Below are 9,702 nucleotides of genomic sequence, written 5' to 3' on the forward strand. Positions count from 1 at the left end.
CTGGGTACATCTTGGTATTGATGGGTATACAAACTGTACATTTAATGAAGTTCATTGCTTTGTAATTTTAGTTTCTGAGATGTCATCTAACTTTTCTGTTTATTTTTTTAAACATACTTGAAATGGTCTGAATAGATTTTCTCAGAAAATTATTTGGCTTAAGGCTGGCACCTTTAACAGACGACAAACCTTTGTTGCAAGGTACTATTTTGATGCCATTCAGGAACACAGTGGTACGTATATTTGATGTCTTACAATGGACATGGTAGGAAAGAGTTTCTCCTATCTGTACACAAGCAGTATTATTAAAAATCTTACTTGCATTTTATTATAGGTTGCCCACGATTCATAAGAGCAGACAGAGGAAAGGAAAATCTTCTTATCTGACAAATGCAAGTGGCATTTCACTATCGGGAGTCTGGTGATCAAGGACGAGATTCCTTCAGAGTGGGCACATCAGTACATAATCAGGCATGTGAGCATAAATGCTATTTTATATTATGCATGCAAAATATGTTTTTTAATAATAAGAAATAACATTTACTTTTTTAGCGAGCTGAATGCTTCAACAGTATGCTGAAGAAAACATGGATCAAAAAATGGCAGGTGACATTTGAGGTGAACTTTGTTTTTGTCTGTCAGTTGGAATGTATGGCACATGGTTATTGATGATAAATTAAAGACAATTTTTTGTAATTTATGTACTTTTCTAAAATATGTGGTTTTAGGCCATGATGGAATCTGGCATGCTCGATTTGGACAATCCTGTACACATGTAAGTTAAAACTTGTCAGCCCTCATGTATCTGCTCACATTTAATGAAAAAAAAATAATAATAATAATAAAAAAATAAATAAACAACACATGCTAACCTACAGAAATAGCCTGCAATATATACACCTTCCCCTTCTTGAGAGAGAGCTGAACATAGAGCAAAGACTGTGGAACACTCACGACATTTGCAAGCAAAGGAATGTTCCAGGTCCATTTGGGAAACCAGACCTTCTCTTTATTTCCCCACCCGAAAGGTATCTGTTTCATCCAAACTAAAATGGTTCAGAAAAAGCAGTAGACAATGTGAAAAAAAAATTTTTTTTTTCTTCCTGCAGGCTTTGCTGATATGCTCTGCAAAGTCAACAATGACCTCCTGAAGCATGCAGAACAGCTTGTTTGTGGAGTAGATGAGCCTTTGTTGGTGGCAAACGACGCATTCAGAACAATATCAGAGACTGTACTTCCAAATACAAACTTCCCATCGACACCAGAAGGGTCTTTGGCACCTTACCTCATGTTGGTGGAGAAATTCACCACAGTCCTTCAAACAAGAGGCATCTCCATTCCGTCCACATTTGCAGAGGCTAATGAAATATACCAGCTACTGGCCAATGAGGCAGGGACTTTGTAACTGTGTGTCCAAAAGTAATAAAAAAAATAATCCAAATAAAGAGTCCAAATGATTAAAGAATAGCTACAAATGAAGATGCAGAACATGTTTATTGATGTCAACGTGCATTGAAACAAATAGTAAAACCAACTGTTTCAAGCATAGATAGTCTGACATAATAACTAACAATTTACCACCATTGGTATTTGGAGTACAAACTGAAACTGTCCAGAAATGTTACACTGTCCATGTAACTAAGGAAAAGTCAAACAGATGTTCAGTATTCATGTTCCTCTTTAAATCTGGCCCCTCCACTGATTTTAGGGACAGCAGTGTTAATTTTGACAGCAAATTCTGATTTAGTCTTAGTCTTAGTCTTTGGAATAATACACCATTTAGTTTTAGTCCTATTTTAGTCATCTAAAATCTTTTAGTCTTAGTCTAGTTTAGTTCACTAAATATCATAAGAGTTTTAGTCTTAGTTTAGTCTTAAGTCTTTTAGTCTTAGTCTAGTTTTAGTAGACCAAATATTAGCAGATTTTTCTCCATAATTCATGTAACTGTAAGTATATTACAATATATGGAAGCATATAGAGCATACAGGCACATATCTAATTGTTGTAATAAAAACATTTATTTTATTAAATGTCAAAAACATGAGTCTTTTTCACAAAAATAACCATAAGACCTGCTCTCCCTGAAAAAGATATGCATTGTCCCTGAATTATATAAAACACATATGACATTCTTTCAAGATAAAGTACAGCATTATTGAAATAGATAACCAATGAACTTACTGTCTTCTACAGTCTTTGCAAAATCAAAAGCATAAAGAAATATAAAGTGCAATTCTCAAAAATAAAATATCTGGTTGTAATGCCACTGCACAAGGTATCTAAATACAAAAAATAAAAATCACTACTGTAAATGTTCATGTACCTCAAGAGAAGTTAAATAACTGCTAAGACACAATGCCTTGCTACTCTGTAAAATCAACAAGATTTTGAACAGAACAAATTACTGCAATTCTTAAATGTAGAACAAAAGATGTATTTGTTGCAATGCCACACAATGCCAAAGAAATAGTCCTTAAAGTTCAAGTAAATAAAAACCCCCCTCTGCTCTCTCAGCAGTGAAAATACAGGTAAATCACATTAAACTAAAAAAAAAACATACAACTATGTAAGCATCATTTTCTTCATTAGCGGTTACTGTCCTGTGTATACTGTATACTACTACTACAGGAAATGTTGCAATAGTGAATACAATATTTCTATTTGTTTCTGTTCATCTTAAGGAAAGCACTTCGCTCCAATGTGACCCTTCCTCTGTTGCGCCGTCCTCTTGTGCCCTCGGACCGCGTGCACAAAACGTTAGCGTGTTGCTAACAAGAAAAGTCAACTTAAATTAACCAAAGCTTTGTAACCAAGACTGTGCAACCAAGTATAATGTATAACTAAATATAATGTATAACAAACGTCCTCATAACTTGAAAACCACGGCTTTTGAAAATGGCTTTGCCAAGATCAACCTGCCCTCAAAAGATTCGCTCTGATTGGATTTCCCCACAAAAGGGTAGTTCTTATTGGATCTCTTCTCCATTCGTCCCGCCCCAACATTTTCCTCTCGTTTTTATTCGTTGACTAAAGTGTCAGTTAAATTTCATCATCATCTTCGTCATCATATCTGACTTTTAATTTAGTTTTTATTTAGTTTTCGTCTGTAAAAAATGTTCGTTGACGAATATTTTTCGTCATAGTCTTCGTCAACGAAATTAACACTGAGGGACAGCACCACAGATGAAGCTTCAGGTCTTGATGCTGCATTGTAGCACATCATTGTACCAATAAACGTTTAAGCATGTGGCGGCACTTTTTTGCACATTAGACTGGACAACTCTCTTTGGTTTTTTACTGTCCATGGCACTGATTTGGTGAAAATCTCCAGGTATGTTGCACCAAGAGACCAGATGTCAGAATTCCTGGATGCCTGTTCATATTCTATCACACACAGCCTTTTTTGAGAACTGGTCAATCTGTTTAGAATAAAAAAAAAAAAAAAAAAAGGTTTTAAAACATTGCATTTATACAGTTGTGGCCAAAATATTAGAACACTAGTATTTTCACTAGCTAAGAAATGGTTTAAAAGAAGTTATTTCTATCTTTGTCTGTCAGTGTCATGACAAAAAATTAGTTTAAAATACTTTTTGCCATTAATTGTAATAATCCAGTGAGTTTTTTTTTTTGTTTGCACAAGAAGTCTTGACAACAGGCAGTGCCCCACACAGAGATCTGATCTCATCATCATTCAGTCTGTCTGGAATGACATGAAACAAAATAAACTGAGACAGAAAAATTCAGAAAAACTGTGGCAACATCTCTAAAATGCTTCAAGAACCCTACCTGCAAAGCTACAGTACTGTTAAAAGATTTAGGCAGTTGTTTTAAAAATGCTGTAATATGAGGATGATGTCAAAAATAATGTCATAAATAGATTTTCTTTATCAATTATTTTCTATTCACTAAATTAAACCAACATTTGATGTGACCATCCTCTGCGTTTAAAGCAGCACACACTTGCACAGCAAAAGATTTGAAATAAATTACATCTTGGAAACCATTTTCTTCTGGTTTAAAATGTCTCAGTTTGTTCTGTTTCATGTTTCCAGACAGACTGGATGATGATGACCACCACTGTGTGTTCTCTGGCATGTACTCAGGTTAACTGTGCAAACAAAAATCTTTGGATTAAAACATTGGCTGGCAAAATAAATGTTTGAAATGGAACTGACATTTTTGAATGCAAAAGATGTAACTGACTTGAAAGCATTTAGCTGGTGAAAATACTAGTGTTCTAATAAAATTGGCATCACTGTTCAATGTTAACTAAAAACTTACCAAAACACACAAATATAAATGGATGACATTTTTTGAATGAATGTCTTAATGGCCAAAGAGTTTGAAGGAGACATATTTCACTGAAGAGTGAAATATGTCTCTTTCACTGAAGAGAGAAATACACAAAACTGCATAACCTTCACCACACAGAGACAATTTTGTTAAGGTTATGCTGTCTGCTTTGCAATGCTTTGGATCTCATGTATTGTTATGCGATGTATTTTGATTTGGCATTTATATTAAATGCACCCCTCCCCCCTTAAATATTAGGACAATTTTACACAAACGTTACATAAGAAATGTGAAATTGTTTGGGTTTTTTTTTTTTTTTTACCTTAACACAAGAATTGTCATTGTGTAGTGCATCATCCAGGGTTGTGCCATGTATATACTCATTGGCCAGCAGGAAGGCGTTGTCAGTGCGGGCTGCAGCCATGAGTCAAACAATATTGGGATGACTCAGTCGCCTATAAATTAAAATGAAATGTGACAGACATTTAGCCAACTGTCAAAACCCTATGCACAGCAAACCTGTTAAAAAAATGACAACAATAAAACTAGCACACAGTAGAATGCACTGTTGTTATTGCCAACTGTTCCATTCTTCCAAACTGTTAATATTAATATATGATTAAATTAAAATTTCTGTTTAATTATAAGACAGAATTAATGATGAGAATAAATCTTACAGTGAAACAAGAATCTCATGCTGGATGTCTTGGTCTGGAAGTCCTGCGGTACCATACAGAATCTTTTTTATGGCAGCAGGTGTGCCCTGAAAGTATCCTCTATATACTTTTCCAAATGCACCTTCACCCAGCAAGTTCTCTTCTTTGTAATGGATCAGGGACTCATCCACATATGGTAGGCGCGGAACATATACTATTTGTAATAAAAAATAATAATAATAATAATAAAAATAAATAAATAAAAAAATGCTCTCATTTCATGCATTTAAAAAATATATTATCCACTTTAATCTTAATTCACAAAAAAATATTGCAAACTTGTGTGCCTTGGTTGGCAATATTACTTACATGATGGTAATATGCTGACAACATTGGACGACACATAAAACACTTGATTTTGTGGATGTCCATCTTTGTCTTCAGATCCTATGCCTTCTTGGATAGGTTTTTCTGGAGTTCTGGAGTTCTGGAGGCGTGTACCCACTTGAATTTTGTTCTGAAAAATCAATCAAATCCCCTTAAAATTAATGTTCTGTCATGATTTACTTACCCTCATGCTGTGGCATATGGTATTATTTTTTCACTTAAAGCACAAAAGAGAAAAAAGTAACAATGTTTCAAAAAAATTCCACACATAGACAGTTCAAAGTCAAAACCTAGATATACACTCAATTTATGCATTATATTTAAAGTATTCTGGGTTCAGTTACACAAAGTGTGTGCAATTTAAAACTATTTGTGGTGTTAACAGGCACTAGTTTTTTTTGCACTACTACATTTTATGCATTGATAAACATTCATGTTTTTCCACCATTACACAACTTACTTAAAAAAGTAATCCCACATATAAACTATAAAATGATGTAAGTTTTGACCAAGAGTAACAGTTACAGTGCAACAGCTGACTGATTAAATTGATTAAATCATGAGCAATTTTTTTTCTTTTAAATCTCAAAGTCTTGACATTTATTGAAGCTTTGTTCATAGTCAAAAACATGTTGTTGATTATTGTTGTGTTGTAATGAAATAAGGACCAAAATTCATCTTGATTTACATTCTCTTCCACATTAAAACCTATCACTTGGCTTTTGGAAGTTGACAACCATGGTTACTGTAAGCTGTAATTCATATCAAATTTTAATTTTTGGTGAACTATCCCTTCAAGAATTTATCAGCACTAGTGGATCTCACTGCAACTGGTTCTGAATTTGGATCAGCACTTAATGTTTGTCTGAATGAATGTATGTATGCATGCATGTAACGTGATCTTTCTGAACCTGGAACTGGATCAGCGCTTTCTGATCTTCCAGCATGCAGACCTGAACCTAAGCCCCTCACTACACTTTGGTCTGTAGATCTTCCCAAAAATCTGGATCTCTTTGGTTGGAAATCCTATAAACAACAAATATACAATTACAAATATAAATTAGTAAACTGAAGTTACCATAGATGAGTCCACTTCATTTTTACCAGTTCCTTGGAAAAAAAAGGGAGTAATACATAAATGGAACACATACTAAACAATATAATTAATGAGCAGCTGTTATGTATCACAAAATAAACACTGCAGTCATCAAAACTTATGGTACATACCTGATATTGAGCTGCTTTCATCAAGGCAAATGACATCTGTAGCTACAACATATTAAGACAAGAGCAAGTTTGTAACACACACAACATGTAATTTAAACATTACAATACCCATTTCTCTGCATCCAATGTAAAACATTCGCTTCCAGAGGGTTGGGGTCTCTGCCACAGATCCAAATTCCTGATCAAACTGTTCCTTCGTCCACCTCGTCCCATCTGCCTGGCAGAGAGTAAACACACTCCCCTCTCTCTCTTTGTCTGACCAAAATGTCTCCTGGCCAAGTTTTAGGAGCTCATCATACCCCTCAGTGCCTGTGACAATTATCTGTGGTGGAGCCTCTTCAAGGTTTTTTTGATATCTGCCTGGTTTTTTGGAAGTTCTTGGTTTCCACTCCATGGGAGCCATTCACTCTCTCTCTCTATCCAATCACGCAGATGGATAAAAATAAAATAAGTAATGACCACAAACGAAGGGAAAATAGTGGTACTGATACATCACTTAAAATGTACTCAAGTAAAAGTACACCATTTTTAAACTACTCGAAAAAAAAGACTTAATTACTATAATGTGAGTTTTTGTAATTTGTTACTTTTTTTTAAAAAATGTTTTAAATCTTACCAGTTTGTTAGTTATCTTATAATCCATTACAGTGTACAAAACAATTGTCGCAAAATGGCAGCTGCTGCATTTGTATGAAACGAGAGTCCACAATGCCAGAATGACATAAATAATTGTACTCATAATATTAAATTGAGTTTTAATATTTTATTAGCCAGCCAAACACAAAACTTCCAAGAAGAAAAAATGTTTAATTTTTTTTTATTAATGTTTAATTAATTAATTACTACATCTTCAACAGTGTAATTAGATCACTGTACAAATTACTCTCTCCAAAAAGTATGTAATTAATTAGTACTAATCACTCTAAATCACTCTTATATAAACCTCGACAAGTTAATAATAGAAGGATAGACATTAAACGGTTAATTTAATTCTTTCCAATATATAAGGAAAGGAAAGGAAAGAAAAGGAAAGGACATGACGTGTGGCCAAGTATGGTGACCCATACTCGGAATTTGTGCTCTGCATTTAACCCATCCAAGTGCACACACAAAGTAGTGAGAAGTGAACAAACACGTGCACACACACACCGTGAACACACACCCGGAGCAGTGAGCAGCCATATTGCTATCGCTGCGGCGCCTGGGGAGCAGTTGGGGGATCGGTGCCTTGCTCAAGGGACTCACCTCAGTTATGGTATTGAGGGTGGAGAGAGCGCTGGTTATTCACTCCCACCACCTTCAATCCCTGCCGGACCTGGGACCTGGGACCTGGGACCTTTCGGTTACAAGCCAGACTCCCTAACCATTAGGCCACGGCTGCCCACTATAATGGATAACTACAAAGATTATTCTGGACACACTTTCGATTAGGGTCCAATCCTCACTATTAACTAACTATTAACTGTGACTTTTGTCTCAATATACTTCTAATTGAGGCTTATTTATACTTAGTAAAGTAGTTGTTAGGTTTAATAATTGGTTAGGATTGAGGATTTAGAATAAGGTCTTGCAGAATAAGACATTAATATGCTTTTTAAATAATAATAAACAGCCAATATTACAGTAATATTAATTCAAATGACCAACTAGTTAACAGTAAGAATTGGACACTAAAGTGTTACCAATATTCTTATTACCTCACCAAAGTATTTAAAGTTAGAAGGGTACATAAAAAGCATGCATTTTAAGGTTAATCTTTAAGTGTTGATGTTATATCCACTACAATATTGTTACGGATCTGGTCGGTGAGCTGCGGACCGCTCACCACCAGATGTCACTCTCACTCCATTCACACACTCAGACTGTTGCTTTATACCCCGGACTACATTATCCATCAGCCACTGCTCCCACCACCTGCGCCAATCAGAGACAGTATTTAAGCCCCGGTCTTCCCGTCACTCTTCGCTGAGTAGTGAACTGTTCATACATTCATACAAAGCGTTTTCTCCTTGCTATACCGTGTCTAGTTCCCTTTCGAGGAACTCGAACTGCGTCCTCTAGGGGGCGCTAGGGGGGAACGCCGTCAGCGTGACCCGTGTCTGAAGTCTACATACAAAACAACAACACAGTTGGCCGGCGACAGCCTATGACGTCACTGCCGGCGCGTCACTACTGGTGCGACCACAGTATAAAAAGGACACCGGTAGAGCAGGACGGCCTCTTCTTCGTCTTCATTGACTCTTTGTCTGGAGTGTGCAGCAAAACGGTAAGACCTTTTTCTTGGAGAAAATATGGCTAGCACTAGTAAGGCGTTTAGAAAGTGCGTGGATCCGTGTCTTCGTTATTTGACACCCGATGACACGCACGATCTTTGCGTCTTTTGTTTGGGCGAGGAGCATGCACGCGACGTCCTCGAGGGGGCAGTCTGCGTGCACTGTGAGCTTTTTCCCATGAGAAAGCTCCGTTCTCGTCTGTCTCTCTTCTCGAGGAAGAGGGACAGCCACCTGTTCCCCGCGGCTCAGGACCCTCCGCTGCCGAGGCACGGAGAAAAATGAGCTCGTGGGGATCCCAGGTGGACCTCGCTGACGAGCTAAAAAAGGGACTTTCCCTTTCACGCGCGTCAGTCGCGGGCGAGGACGAGCTGCTGGCTGCCGATGATGTTGTTTCTCTCACATCATCCGATCCAGCAGCTAGTGCTCTGTTGGGTCCTTCCCAAGAAGAGCAGGACATGTTGGAAGGTGAAGAAGCTGAGGCTGAACCATTTCTAATCTCCTGCCCTGCATACGAGGAGCTGCTGGAGGTTATGGATCGTGCCACGGTAAGGCTTGACTTGCCGTGGAAGCGAGCCAGAGAGGTGGCGCCTCGGGGTCGTCTCGATGAGCGCTATCTTTCTGATCATAACCTCCCAGCCCAGGTGAGCCTTCCATTCCTTCCCGATCTGCATACGGAGATCGAGAAGGTATGGAAGAGGCCGTTTTCCTCACGCATCCATAATTTTCCGCACTCTAATTATGCGAATATTGAGGGGATGCGTGAGCACGGCTATCAGAGGATGCCACCTGTAGAAGAGACGCTGGCCAGCTATCTCTCTATAGGTAAGGCATCTTCCCTAAAGACTCCCTCCCTGCCATCCATTCCC

General features: G+C 37.4%; 1 long non-coding RNA gene across 1 annotated transcript; it reads right to left on the reverse strand.

Annotated features, from left to right (window-relative positions):
* Positions 1–5,426: 5,426 nt before the first annotated feature.
* On the reverse strand, positions 5,427–6,448 carry LOC127160323 (uncharacterized). The gene is made up of 3 exons (XR_007826704.1): positions 6,415–6,448; positions 6,248–6,362; positions 5,427–5,466 (listed from the first exon to the last, which is right to left on the reverse strand). It is a non-coding gene; the product is annotated as an uncharacterized LOC127160323 (long non-coding RNA).
* Between the last annotated feature and the right edge of the window lie 3,254 nt (positions 6,449–9,702).

This window comes from Labeo rohita, unplaced genomic scaffold, assembly GCF_022985175.1.
Source record: "Labeo rohita strain BAU-BD-2019 unplaced genomic scaffold, IGBB_LRoh.1.0 scaffold_326, whole genome shotgun sequence".
Classification (NCBI taxonomy): domain Eukaryota; kingdom Metazoa; phylum Chordata; class Actinopteri; order Cypriniformes; family Cyprinidae; genus Labeo; species Labeo rohita.